Source organism: Mus caroli, chromosome 10 (genome assembly GCF_900094665.2).
Source record: "Mus caroli chromosome 10, CAROLI_EIJ_v1.1, whole genome shotgun sequence".
In the NCBI taxonomy this organism is placed as follows: Eukaryota; Metazoa; Chordata; class Mammalia; order Rodentia; family Muridae; genus Mus; species Mus caroli.
Window position 1 is genome coordinate 112965530 of NC_034579.1, and position 15208 is coordinate 112980737.

The 15208-nt window shown below is 44.8% G+C and overlaps 1 long non-coding RNA gene across 1 annotated transcript in view; it reads left to right on the forward strand.

The window, feature by feature from the left end:
• LOC110303674 overlaps window positions 1-13187 on the forward strand; it is an 18661-nt gene extending 5474 nt beyond the window's left edge. Inside the window, exons 2-4 of the long non-coding RNA XR_002378943.2 lie at window positions 5834-5951; window positions 6342-6485; window positions 12015-13187. This is a non-coding gene — a long non-coding RNA (uncharacterized LOC110303674). The remainder of the gene's footprint in view (window positions 1-5833; window positions 5952-6341; window positions 6486-12014) is intronic.
• The last annotated feature ends 2021 nt before the right edge of the window (window positions 13188-15208 follow it).

Genomic DNA, 15208 nt, shown 5'->3' on the forward strand with positions numbered 1-15208 from the left:
AGGGGAGGGGAGGAGAGGAGAGGAGAGGGGAGGGGAGGAGGAAGGGAAGGGAAGGAAGGGGAAAGGAAAGGAAGGGAATTGGAGGAAGAAAGGAAAGTAGGGGAAGAGAAGGAAGGAAGGGGAAGGAAAGGAGGGAAAAAGGATGGGGAAGAGAAGGGAAGGAAGGAAGGGAAGGAAGAAGGGAAGGAAAGGGAGGAAGGGGAAAGGAAGGAAGAAGGGAAGGAAATGGAGGAAGAAGGGAAGGGAGAAGGGAAGGAAGGAAGGAAGGAAGGAAGGAGGGAAGGAAGGAAAGGGAAAGGAAGGGAAGGAAGAAGAGAAGGAAGGAAGGAAGAAGGGAAGGAAATGGAGGGAGAGAGGGGGAAGGAAGGAAGGAAGAGCAAATGAGCAAATGAGTGAACAGGGGACAGGCTAGAGCCTTTGAGTTTAGAGTGAGTGTGGAGAACTCATGTAGGCCACGAGGTCATCTCGGTGAAGATTTCTCAAAGGATGCTCGCTGCCTGCCCTAGATTAACACTAACTTACAGTGCAAAGCCTTCCATGCTCTTTAGCCCTTGTCTCTGACTTCAAGGGGAGGGGGCAGTTTGAAACCCAGAAAGGTACAAGGCTCTTGGAGATATATTAATGAGAAATCGACCTTCCTTGATTTGTATCAGTCTCTTTGCCAGTTAACTTTGAGTTTCTCAATTAATCAGAAACTTGACCTCAGGGGAGAACTCAGCAGTGGTGACACCGCAGGGTCCAAATGGGAGTGGGGAACTTAGTCACCATTTCATGACTGAGAGAAAACAGAAGGGAAGGAAGATTGACTTTGGACCATGGTTTCTCGAGTTTCTGGATGTGGCTGCTTAGCACTCTCTAGACCAGTGGTTCTCAACCTTCCTAGTGCTGCGACCCTTCAACACAGTTCCTCATGTGGTTGTGACCCCCCCAAGCATAAAACCATTTTTCATTGCTACTTCATAACTGTCATTTTACCACTGTTATGGGTCATCATTACCTGATATGGCCTTGGGCGACCTCTGTGATGACCAAAAGGATGGAGACCCATAGGTTGAGATCCGTGACTCTGTAGGCATGTGGCAGAGAAGGGCATCTAAGGGGAGTGTATGTAACACAATGGGCAGGTGTCGAAGGTCTGACTCCTCCCTCGTGATCCTACTGGGAGGTCTGGGGTGGATGGGCTTCCGTAGAGGAAGGAAGCCATTAGGGACCATGTCCTTGATAAATATGCTGGGACTCCGGCTCCTTTTAAATGCCCAAGGAGCATTTAGGAGCCAAACCATAACAAAAGCAAATGGAACCCTGAATCTGAGGTGTGTCATGATGGGTTGGAAAGGAAGTCAGATTTGCTTGCCCTGGAGGCTGTTGGCAAGCATGGCCACTGTTCCCTGCTGGCCTCTGGGTCTCATGTCAGGAGCTGACCCCCGAAATGGCCTGAGCAAGTGAGTGAACCCTCAGCCTTGTTCAGAAGTCCTGTGTTCAGACGAATGTATTTGTCCTAATGTTCCAATTTATGAATTGGAAACACCATATACATACCTCCCTGCTACAGAAAGACATGCCCAGACCTATGGTTTGGAAAGAGCTTCGAGGCGTTTGGGTGGGCACATGTGTATGGAGGCTAGAGGCTGTCTTTGGCTGTCTTTCTCAAATGCTTCTCTACTGTATGTTTGACACAGGGTCTGCCGTGGGGTCTAGAGCTAGCCGAGTTGGCTACACTGGATGGCCAGTGAGCTCCGCGGGAACACTGGACTTACAGACTCACCCAGACTCCTTTTTCTCACATCCTATAGCAAACACCTGATCCTAGTGATGACAACTTCAGAAGAACTCTTCAATGTGGTTGTGTGTGGCGTTTCTGTCATTGGTCCTGTCCTCTCTCACGGCTACTCTGCCTCTTAGCTCATCTGCTTCCCTTCTTCCTCTACTACTTGATCCTCCTAAAGTTTGTAAGAGCTGGTAGTCAACCTCTTAAAATTTAAGTAGCACTCAGTCAGCCCTGCACCTAAATACCTTCAGTAGACATACTACTCCAAGAATCCAATCCATCCTACTTGAAGTCACGAGCTGTCCTCCGCTTGCCTTCTCTCCACCTTTCTCTCCTCATGTCCTACCTGTTGGTTGCCCTCGATTCACTGTGATTCACACACGTGGTCCGTGACTGTCTCTCCAATATTCCCAGCACACACCGCCTTCCCATTAAGCTCTTGTTCTCCTCTGCTCTTGAAAGAGCAACCCCACTGTGTTCCTTTGCTTTCTACTCTCACATTCTCTTGGCCCTTTTCTAAAACATAACAAAACAAAACCAAAACACCTTCCTCATCTATTTCTGATTTTACATTATATTTATTTAAGATATTTATCACCGGGTGGTAGTCACGTCCATCTCAGAAGGCCGGGGCCCCGCTGCCCCTGTCCACAGGGATCAGTAAGAGGGACAAAAGAAGCGAATGAGTATTCATTTCTGAGCTGCCCCCACCACAGTCTAGAAACCAAAGCTCTGGTTTTGTTGAAGAGGCCAAATCGGAGTGATTAGCAGCTCAACAGCCTGTGAGAGAGACTGCTTGAGAAATAATGACCACAGAGAGAAAACAGAGTCACAGAGAGAAAGAGCGAGCCCTGAATACCTAATTGGAGCACTGGCATTTTCAGTTGAGTGACCTGATTCTCTTTTCACTGGCCCCTGTGGTTCATGGCCCCAAGTGTCTGACACATGTGATTATTCTGTGCTGTGTCACAGCATCCTTTTACAAAGATGCACACATCAAATTTCACCAAAGGATGCAACTTCTAAGGAGAATTGCCCCGTGAAGTTGGTAGCAATATGTTAATATTATGTTTGTAATATAGCACAACTCTACAATAATATAATAATGGGTTAGTAATGAATTGGAAACTGTATACCAAGTGCCACAGGAAAAATAACCTTAGGAATTGGCTAATCACATGCTTCCCCCTCAAAGTCTCATCTAGCCTCCTCCCCAGTCCTCAGCTTTGTAGCTCTCTAACCTTTTCCCTGCTAGACTGTCTTGGGAGAAGCTATAGCCGCCTTTTACGAAATCCTGTGCTTCGGCCAGGATTTGCTTTTATTCCAGGGCTCATCCTTCTTCCTCTCTGCTGCCTTGACCTAGAATGTTGTTGTCCAGTCTACACCAATGTGCAGAAGCAGGAGTTAGATGAGGAAGGGGAGAGGAGGGAACTCCACAGGACCGTCTGGTACCCGGCATCCCAGCAGCATCAGTGTAGCCCAAGGAAGATACAGCAATTCTAGATTCAGACTCCTTTGGAGTTTCTGCTGGGGTGAATAGCAGAGCCTTGTCCAGGACATGTTGACTTCCAGGCAGTGAATGATTGGGTCACACAGAGACACTTGTGTGGCGTAGTCCTCTGAACAAGTGAGAAAGAAACATTTTCTACACATCTCTCTGGAGCCACACAGGGTGCCGTCAGATCTTTCTCTCGATTTTGCATCCAAACTCTATCAAAAATGGTGCTCTATCAAGCAAATGGAAATCTGAAAAGGTCTCAGTAATACTGAAGCCTGCAGCCCAGGTGCCTGTCCTCAGTACAGAGAGGGCAGAGGAGGGGAAGGAGGAGGAAGAGGAGGAAGAAGAGGAGGAGGAGGAAGAAGAGGAGGAGTTGTTTAGGAATGGGACAGCCTTGTTATTTTAGTTAAAATTGCTTTCTCTGTTTTTGAATCTGGGGCTTCTTGAGTTTCCCATCGAGATAGACCATGGATAACTAGGTGTTCAATAACTGGCGAAGATGACCAGCATCTCAATCGTAGCAATGAATCGCTCCTAGCTTGTAATGAGTCTGACTTACAGGTGTTACTAAACACACACCGTTTCCGAATCTTCTTTGGGCTAAGTTCTTGTGTTTTCCAGACATTGCTAATTATGATGACAATATGGTCTGTGATGAAACGTTAATTAGGTCATAAGTGCTCAATAAAATAGATTGGTTCCTATAGTCCAGAAGAAGGTGGAGTCCTATGGAAATGGGACAGGGACAGCTTTATTTGGACACCACAAAGGCTTCAGAGCATGTGGCACCGCCCAGAGGAAGCAGTGATAATATTTCTTAGGCTAGATGTGTAGGCAGAAATAAACTCAAGAAGCTGTTAGGAACGAGGTTCTAAAGAAGTGTATTAAACAGTCTCCGAATCTGCCGTTTATTTATTAATTCATTCCATCCGATATCACCAACCACCTGCTATGTACTGGACACAGTAGCTGGGAATGAGAATATATCCTCTAGAGAGAGAGAATATAGAATATAGGAAATAAATGCATGTCTGACCCAGGGAGCTATAGAAATGAAGACAAAACTACAATGGTAAGCATGATTGTGAACTAGAACCATAAACAAGACAAAACATAGAAGAGCATGGTAAGAATAACTTTAGGGGCTGGAGAGATGGCTCAGTGGCTAAGAGCAAAGGCTGCTCTTCCAGAGGTCCTGAGTTGAAATCCCAGTAGCCACATGGTGGCTTACAACCATCTGTAATGGGATCTGATACCCTCTTCTGGTGTGTCTGAGGACAGCTACAGTGTACTCACATACATGAAATGAATAAATCTAAAAAATAAATAAAACATTAAAAAAGAATCACTTTATGCCCAGGGACAGCTAACACACTCTGAGGTGTTCAATTGGAGATATTTGAAGGGTGATGTGGAAAGTTGGGAGAAATGTGGTCCAGGCCTTGGGCATAGTGAGAATGAAGCCCTTGAGGTGGAGAGGAGTGGAATGTCCCTGGAGGTGAAGAGGCCTGCACTGTATTGAGGAGGGTGTTGGCCTAAGAAAGATTTGGTGACTTGAGGGGAAACTGGAGCATTTGAATATTCGTGTATGGGCAATAGGAAGCTGTTAAGGGTCCCTCCATCCCTTTCTTTCTTCCTTCCTTCCTTTCTTTCTTTCTTTCTTTCTTTCTTTCTTTCTTTCTTTCTTTCTTTCTTTTTTATAAAACAACCTTATTCTAATTAACTCACAAATAGAATCATTACACAGCTGGCTTGAGAAAACCACTTAAAATTTTTTTTGCCTAGTTCCCAACTCTACACACATTGTCGAACTTCAACCCAGTTAGAATACCCATTTTGGATCAATGGAGCTTTGCTTAGGAATTTAAGGTCTTCCCTATCAATTACATTTTAATTAATTAATTAATTAATTAATTAATTAATTAATGTTCATGGCTCTTGTTTCTTCAACGCCCAGAAAGCTGAGTTTACTTATTCACCAATGGGGGGAGGGAGACTATGACAGAGCTGATACTAGAGGATACAAAAATTACAGCTTTGTATCCTCTTTGATGTCTGACTGATGTCTCTTCATCCTTATCTGACACTACTCTCTCTTTGGTCTTTCTAAATTTTAGACTATACCTGCATTTATGCATTTTTACATTATGCATGTATACATTATAGACTAGGACCTCCAGACGAAGGAGAACATGCATTTTTGTTTTAGTTTTCTGAGTTTGGGTCACTCACTTGGCATTCTGCTTCATGCCATATCCCTGCAAATCCCACGATTTCCCTTTTCCTTACAGCAGAATCATATTCCACTGTGTGTGTGTAGCACAATTTCAGTATACACTCCTCTGTTGATGGACATCTGGGTCGGCTCCATCTCCTTGCTGTCTGTCATAAGCTGAATAGAAATAAGTGTATATCTAGATATTTTCACTATAGGGAAATGAAAATAGCAAAAGGAAGCTAAAACATAGCAAACAAAGGTTTTAGGTGGCATTGTATTCACTCTGTCCTGAAACTCCTTGTATCTCTTTATCTGATACACTCCTTGTATCTCTTTTATCTTGCTAAAGGGTAGATGACCAAGCATTCATACAAAGGAAAACTACCCAGGAATACAACAGGAAGTCAACAAAGTGGATACATTTGTAAAACATCACCAAGAGAAGGAATCCAAACTCAGAAGGGATAGTAAGTAGGAGGGAGTGGGCAGAGAGGGAGGGAGGGAGAGACCCTGGTATAGTCTTTTATCAAGTCTCTTTAAGCAACAGCCCTTCTGAGATGTGTCACAGGGAGATCAGTGAACCGGGAGTGAGGAAATCCAGATTCCGGTACTAGACAGTGACAACCATTAGCTCAATACGTGATTTGACACAAATCACTTGAACCTTTGGTACCGCCGTGTCCTACTTAAAATGTGAATAAATGACCCCGCCTACCTCGTGACATCTTACGATTATAAAAGCCAAATGGAAAGGTTCATGGAGGTGCTTGTCAAAGCTGTTTCCTTCTGCCTCAGCATATGATCTCTTTCTAACTTAAATAGCTTTCTAATACTTAGTAACCTCTGACTCTGTGTAGCAATGCAAGCCGCAAGCCTTGTGTGCTTGGTGATCTGGAATTGTCACACAGTCCAGCTGGCTGCACTACTACGGAAACTGTCATGGAAATGGACATCACAGAGGCTCTGTAGGAGTACCCACATCACCCAGCTAACAACAACAGGTAAAAAGCAGAGACAGAATTTCCTACCACCTAACCGATAGGCCCCTGGTCATATTCTTCATGCTATTTCTGCTTTTCTCAGAAATGTTTTCAATTTGGAACTATCGTGTCCAACTTAGGGTATTATATGTACAGACAGAGAATTATAGTGCCCATGGCTATGCTTATTATATAAGCATTATATATATACACACACACACACACACACACACACACACACACATACATAAGACATATGAGAAAGCCAAAGACCTTAAAACTCAATGGTTTGGATCAACCCAGATATAAAAGAGATGGAAAAAGTACAGTGAATGAGTTCAGCATTCTTTTTACCTGACTGATAGGAATTTCAAAAGCTCAGGGAAAGTAAGGATTGCTTATTTACACAATAATGCATATAAACTGAAGATGGCAACTCACTCTGGTCTCCAGAGTGACTGGTGGGCTTTCTGGAGGTAAGTGCTGTTTATTTACAATATCCTTTGAAAGAAACAGTCGAAGCCTTAGCCATATCTTTGAGCCACTTTCGATATGCCCCGTAATTTTCTGATATACATTTTGTGGTTGTTTAGATTTTAAATATGTTGTGATTTTCAATGTCGTTTCCTCTTCTTTTCATGAGTTGTTTGTAGGCACAGTTAACTCAGATGTGAATCAAAGTGTTTCTCCCTCCGAACTGTTATTGTTGGTGTCATAAGTGGAGGGTGAAGTGGCTTTTAAAGCCTAATCTGTATGTAATCGAAGTATGGAGAAATTTTGAGCTTTCCTTTGTGTCGTGGTACATGGTCATTTTTAATCAGTATTTTGTGTGTGCTTGTGTAGAGTGTGTTTTTGAGTTTGTAGAATAAAGGGTTTTCTACCGCTGTAATTGGAGACCTTAACCCATGATGCTGTCAGCAACCAAACAGCAATCTTCAACCTAGTGAGTGGGTGGAAACATCTCTGTCCCTGGTTCAAGTTGTGGAAACGTGGTCTCTTTCCTGAGAACTTTTAAATATGGGTCCTGCTTTCACTGTGGCCCCAAATCACTTCTTCTAAAGCTGTGTTGGGCACTGTTTTTCAGCATATGGCTGTGCATCCAATGGAGGGTGCTGCTTGGTCTGCTGAGGTCTGTGGATGCCTCTGGCTCCTGCTCCCTGCTCCCCAGCCCTTAGCCTGCTGCTCCTTAGAGAGTGGACCAGCATCCATAGCCTGGATCATCCAGACTTCTCACCCTGCTTGTTAACTCTTTCCTGGCTGGACCCATCTTGGTTCTCTGCCTTCTGCATCTCCTCACTCCAGGCCAGGCACCATTTGTCACATCTTAGATCACTGCAGTCCCCTGGTGACTTCATATCTGTTTGGCCACTGCTAACTCTGTCCTGTTGGAGCCACTGACTTTTCTAAACTGTCCATCTTAGGGAGTCATTGTCCATTGAAGTCAGAGGAGACATCTCACATTGATTATTTGTGAGTCTAGCTCTGTTTTCCCCAGCTCTCTGAAGTACTATCTGTGATCATTCATGTCGCCTGAAAACAAATCTAGGCCCTAGTCTTTTTGCAATTCCCAGCGAAGTTTTATGCCTTGCACCTTAAAACATGATGTGTAATATTTTGTATCTTTGACAGTAATAACATTCATTTACTTTTTAAAAGATTTATTAAGCTGGGCGTGGTGTCGCACTTCTTTAATCCCAGCACTCAGGAGGCAGAGGCAGGTGGATTTCTGAGTTCGAGGCCAGCCAGGTCTACAGAGTGAGTTCCAGGAGAGCCAGGACTACACACAGAAACCCTGTCTCAAAACAACAACAACCACAACAACCACAAAAAAACAAACAAACAAACAAACAAAAAAGCCACTGAGACATCTCTCCAGCCCAATTTATTTACTCTTTAAATGGGGAAGACAGTAAGGTAGTTTAGTGACTAAACATACTTGACATACCACCCCAGTGACCTGAGTTTGATCCCCAGAACACAGAAGGAGAGAACCAACTTCATAAAGTGTCCCTCTGACCTCTACAAGCATGCTGTGAAAGGTGTGTCCGTGCACACACATCATGCACAATACTAATAAGTAAACTTTATCTTTATGTTTTGCAGTGTATTGTTTTGACACAGGGTCTAATTCTATAATTCTACAGCAGTCCCCCTGCCTCAGCCTTCTCAGTGCCAGGATTACAAATGTAAGCTACCAGAACCAGCTTTTGAAAGTAGTGTTTACATAATAATGGAATGATGGGAAAGAGATTACACACACACACACACACACACACACACACACACACACACCATCCATATGTGCTCAATTTCTTGCCATTGTGACAAAATGCCCAAGGAAAACAACTGAAGAGGGGTGCTTTCTTTTAGCTCAGGATTTCACATGCCCAGTGCCCGCAACTGGCCCTGGTTTCTGGGTCTGTGTTGAGGCAGTGGATCAGGTGGGAAGGAGTGGTGGGGTTCACTTCATGGTGGTCACCACTTCATGGTGGTCAGGGAGCAAAGAAATGGGGCCCGATCATGGGACAAACCTTCTGATTCCCCCATTGACTCACTCACTTCTTCCAACCAGGTCCTGTCTACTAGTTTCTGCCACCTCCCAATAAAGCCATCAAACAAAGACTTGGTTAATGTGCTTGTCAGGTCAGAACCTTCATGATCATGTGACTTCCACAGGGTCCCACCTCTGAACACCGCACAGGGCACCAGCCTTTAACATAGGAGCCTCTGGGGCGGGAAGAATAGTTTATATAAACTCTAATACTTCATATAAACTCCCCTCCCCGCACCACACACAGTGAGAGAGAAAAAGAGAGAGACACAGAGCTAGAGAGAAACAAAGACAGAGAAGGAGTAATATCTATTCATCTGTTGATGGTCATCTCAGCTGCTTACATAGTTTGTCCACTGTGAATCCTGTCACAGGAAACACATGTGCATCGATGTGGTGTCTTAACTTGCATTCCTTTGGGTATTTTCCCAGGAGTGGTATGTTGGGTCCTATGATATGACTGTTTGCAGTTTTTCAAGCAACCACCGTATTTTATTTCTACTGTGGCTGTGTTACACACTCAGAAGTGAGAGTTTAAGTGAATCAGCTTCAAAGGAAGGTAGAAGATGGTTTTTTTTTTTTAATTCCTTAACCTTTCCTTACCTAATTTCATTGTTCTTCATTTTGTGTTTGGAGAGAGCCTCAAACTTGTTCTGCGTGTTCGTTTATGGCGTGCTAATTATACCTAGGATGGGCACTCAAATTCTGTAATCCTGGGACTATAATTACCAGTTAGCTTTCCCTTTAGGTGTCTCACCTACTCAAACACCGCGCGCACACACACACACACACACACACACACACACACAGAGAGAGAGAGACGGGGTATACATACATGTTTGTGCATGTGATGGGGATTATAATAATTAACACTTCTCAGAATCACTCGTGGATAGTTACTGATAAACAGCAGATCAACGAACACATTAATTTCTTCCTCCTTAGACCCCATCAGAATCAAGGTTAGATGATGAGATATATAAGTTGATGGGGGCCAAAGGACTGGAATTGAAACACATACCTCACTAGGGTATGCATCAGACCTAAAGGCCTCTCAGCCTACATATGAGTGGAGAAGGCAAAAGCAATCAGGAGGCTCCCAGGAGATGGAATTCCAGGCCCAGTTGTGATGAGATGTAGGCTCAGGTCTAAAATCAGGGTGTTCAGATGGCTCCATTGACTGACAACTATTTATTCAGGCGTATAGCAGCAATATCTGGGAATGTGTCTCAAGCGAGGGGTTCAGGTGACTTTTAAAGAGCTCCAAAGTCTCTAAGGAAAAAGACTTCCACATTCCATTTCCATGGAGAGTTATAAAACCAAATTAGGAGAACCTCCCAGAGAATGGCATGCAAAGATTAAGGTAGGAAAACACACAGAAGCCAGGCAGTGGGGGCCCATGCCTTTAAACCCAGCATGTAGAAGAGAGGACCAGGCAGATCTCTGGTTTGAGGCCAGCCTGGTTCTACTGATTGAGTTCCAGGATAGCCAGAGCTACACAGAGAAACCCTGTATCCAAGAAAAAAAAACAAACAAACAAACAAAAACACACAGCAGAAAATCCAGGTGCTCAAGAGGATAAAGCATCAGGGTCACCATGTAAACCACAGGGAAACCAGAGAGACAGATCGGAGACAGCAGAGGTGAAGACATTAATAAAGAAACATAAGAAAAATGTCAAGGTTAGATAGAGGCTGCTCAAGTGCTAGCTTTTTTTTTTTTTTTTTCCGGAGCCATCTAGAGTGTAGCTGTTGTTTGTGTCTTCTTTGTCAGTGTCTGGCACATTGTGCGTGTGCATGTGTGCACGTGTGTGTCCTGCACTGTGTACTTTTCCACTGAATGTGTGACATTTGACTTGCTGTGTGTTGTGTCTTCGTACTTCACTTTCCCTGCTGGAAGAAGGGCATCTTGAAGGTGTGGTCCATCACCAGTTTCTTTCCCAGTGTTGCCCTGGAACATCGGTCCTCAGGCCACAGGTAGTGTCTTTAGCCCCATCTCTTTCTTCTGTTCCTCTGTTTATTTTAGCATATTTCTTTATAGACTCTGTACTGCCCGCTTTCCCATACAAGTGACAACTGTTGATGGCTGAAGATTCCAACTGTATACTTCTACATAAAGATACCTAACTGATGTAGGACCAGCCTCTAATTCAGTGGTTCTCTGTGGGAAGCCACATATGCCATTACAAGATGGCACCGCTGGCTACCGCTGGCCACCGCCCGTAAGTTCGGGTAAACAACCAATGTGCACATGTGCATAAGGGTTTCGCGCCAAGTCACAGCCCATCCTGGGGAATGTAAATGAGGTACTGAAAGCACATCCAATCAGGTATAGACACGCCACTCCTAGGCCTATATAAGCAGTGCTAGTTCTGGGGCTCGGGGTCTTTCGCCTTCGCTATCAAGCTCTCCCAATAAATGTGTGCAGAAGAATCCTGTTGTGGCGTCTTCCTTGCTGGCGAGTCGGGCGTCCACAGTTCTCAACCTGTGGGTCCCTGTGACCCCTTTGGGGGTCAAACAACCCTTTCACAGGCATGGCCTGAGCCCATCAGAAAGCACAGATATTTGCATTGTGACAAACAGTAACAAAATGATAGGAAGTAGCAACAAAATAATGTGTTCACAGGTGGGGGTCACCCCAACACGAGGCACCGTATTAAGGGTCGAAGCCTTAGGAGAGGTGAGAGTGCTGTCCTAAAGCATTGCTCGTGCCTAGCACAGTGCATGTGCAAAAGTCTTAGAGAAACGAGCGCTGCAAGGGAGTTGAGTGGTGTCAGCTATGAAAGATGGCATTTGGTAATGGCTCGGGTGTCCTAAGCAGTAGCAGGTTAGGTCTATAAGGGAGAGGCACGGTGGCAGTCACTGGAGGGGACAGATAGTGAGCTAATAACTGACTCAGATGCATCTGAAGACTAGCACAGGAGGAGGCAGGCCACTGTTGCTTCTCATTATAAGATTTTTTATTTTTTGCAAATGATCTGCTTTCTTTCTCTTCGCCAGATGTGTGTACTGTCGATTTAAAGGGTGCACACGCCTCTGACAACACTGTGTGTGTATTTACTCTACATACGTCACATCAACAACAATACCAGGTAACATCTATGGAGCACTTATTACAGGCAAGGTGTTGTGCTAAGCTGCCTATGGATTATTGAAGAATATACTACAGATCTGTCAGTTTGCATGCATGGAAAACATCTGGATTTACCCTATGTAGAAAAAAAACCAAATCTCCAGATATAAATATTCAGCGACATGAACCCAGCTGAATAAGTTCTGCTCATCAGTCCTTACAACAGAGGGGGAGGGGGCACTGGGTAAGACTCTGTAGGAGCGCAGACAGTCGTCCTGTCAGTGGGAGATGCTGCAGTAGAAAGTCCAGAGAAGGAGAGGAAAGCCGTGCGAGACTTCATTTGCAAATGTTTGTGAGTGCCATCTGTCTGCTTCCCTCCATCTTTCTCTCGCACAGTCAGCTCCTCTGGAGGGTACTGACCTCCGTGTCAGGAACCCACCGAGCTCGTCATAGGCGAGGCAGCTTCTGACACCATCTCAGAATGTTAGCTCTGATCTCCCCAGCCTGTGCTAGCTTGTGCCTACCACAACATGGTCATCTGCTGGATGTGGTTGCTCCGGAGCACTGGATCTCATGGCTGTAGTGATTCATTCCTCAGGCAGTCTGAGAGTGCGATTTAAATAACACTGCTTGTTCAGAAAACATTCTTTGGCATAGTTCTTTTGCTTGGAAGCATCTGCTGTTTACAGTGTGGATCTATTGGGGGATGTCCTTCCCTGCCTCATTTCTCTTTGCGTGGCTAACCTCTATTCCGTCTTCCATGCTTCCATCTGTGTCCTCCCCGCTAGAAAGCCACCCTGTCTACATGGACATTCTGCACTCTTCTCAACTCCTGGCACACGGTACTGGCTTGTCACCTCACAGACCTACAGCCACCGCGTGTTTACTGTTACATTTTGTGTGGACACAGAAGCTGGACTGGGCAGTAGTTTTGCAATAGTCTAGAGGTCTTTCATTTTTTGACTTCTGTTAGCTATGAATTCAGAGAATGACTCCAGCACGCCTCTCTGGATAGAGCAGGCTGGAGTGTCCACTGAACCCAGGTATGTTTCTTCCAGCCTTCCTTTCCTGATTTTCTTTTCTGTTCTTTTTTGAAAAGTTTTGTTTATTTTATGCATATGAGTACACTGTAGCTGTCTTCAGACACACCAGAAGAGGGCTGGCTGGGATTTGAACTCAGAACCTCCGGAAGAGCAGTCAGTGCTCTTAACCTCTGAGCCATCTCTCCAGGCCCCCTCTTTCGTTATTTTCCTTTACCCGTTCAGGATGTTATCTTGACTCGGATTCTTTCATACTCTGTCTGCACATTATTCCTCCTGGCAAGACTCTTAGTCTGCCTGTTTACAGCAGTGCCAACAGCATGATGGGTGACATTGTTCGTTCTCATAGTTTTAGTTTCGGGTCATTCCTTCTCAACAGGTACTTATTTTCTTGTTGTCTGTGATATCATCCTTCTTGGAAAAGGGTCTTAAAGTTTCTGCAGCTGAGATAAAAACACCTCGACTAAAAGTAACACTGTAAGGAAAGAGTGTATTACATTTTATACTTCCACAGCTCAGTCCATCATCAAAGGACATTAGGGCAGGAAACTGGAGGCCCTGGACTGATGAGCAGGCCATGACGCAGTGCTGCTTACTGGCTTGCTCTCTAAGGCTTGCTCAGCCGGCTTTTGTATAGCATCCAGGGCAACCAGTCCAGGGGTGGAACCACACACAGTGAGATGGGCCCTCCCATATCAATCACAAATATGGACTGGCAGTTTGCGTACAGCCCAGTCTGTTGGGGGCATTTACTCACATGAGATTCCCTCTTCTGAAGTGACTCCAGTTTGTGTTGGGCTGACACAGAACTAGGCAGCACAGAGATTCTCTTGTGAGTGGTCCAAGGGATAACTCCAATGGGTTCTAAATGGCATAGACAACATGCAGAGGTAAGAGTCCTCTTTCTGTTTCTGTTTGATATTTTGTGGAACTTACTGTTGGATGGTAGTTCTGCTAGCCCCGGTTTCGTGACTGCCAGAATGGGGCTCAGTGCCTGGTACATAGTGGGCACTCACCAAACATTTGCTGGGCGCGGAAGCAAATGGGCGAACGTCATTGCCACTACAGAACAATTCTGCTGTAGGTTTTGCTTGCTGTCCCTGAAAAGTGAGCACTTTGAGGGAAATGCTGTTTATTTACATCCATTGAAAGAAAGAGTTGAAGCCTTGCACACATCTTGGAGCCACTTTCGATATGCCCTGTACTTTCTAATGTTCATTGGTGGCGGTTTTGATTTTAGGTAGGTTGTGATTTTCAATGCCATTTCCTTGTCTACTCATGAGCTGTGTAGAGGACCAGGAGACAGAGCCCACAGAAGACAATGGGGCTTGGGGAGTAGCAATGGCAATGAGGTTGAAAACGAAGCAGAAACATTTTTGAAGGTTTTGAAGGTCTTGAAGCTGCGAGTACTACATCAGTTAGGCAGCCAGGACACTGTGCTTTAGGAATCTGGACAGGCAGCACATATTCATTAACTAGTTGAATTGCAGGTTTTATTTTTCATGGCAGTATGAAATTGGCCAGGGAGTCAGCTGCACATAATGGCTTTATGGCTAAACGCATCCCGTCGTCATAAATAATAGTCATAGATCAGCCTGCCTAGTGCCTGATTTAAGAGACAAGGCCACAGGGAACTCTATCCAGCCTATGGATTTGGAGACTAAGCTGGAGGTGAAGGGATAAGACCCTGAACCCCGGGCGAACAGGGTGAATCCTGCAGCCAGCATGCTTGCTGCCATTAGACCACCCATTGTGTATGTCAGAGCATGTTACTACTCTTCCTGGGTCCGTTTCTCAATGGGTTATACATCCAGGTTACAGTGCTCCCTCTGTAATGCAACTGAAGATTTCCATCTGATAACACTAGGGGGTGGTGTGTGTGTGTGTGTCTGTGTGTGCCCGTGTGTAGATTAGGTAGGCTGTCCTTTCAGTGGTTCCCCAAGAAGCCAACTTTGAAAGTAAGGAGGAAAGGCTAGCTTACATAGGAACCAGGAGGATAACAAATACCACATAATACTTAGGCCAAATTCTTAGAAGCATTTTACTTGCATTGACTTATCTAATTTTCTTTTTTTTTTTTT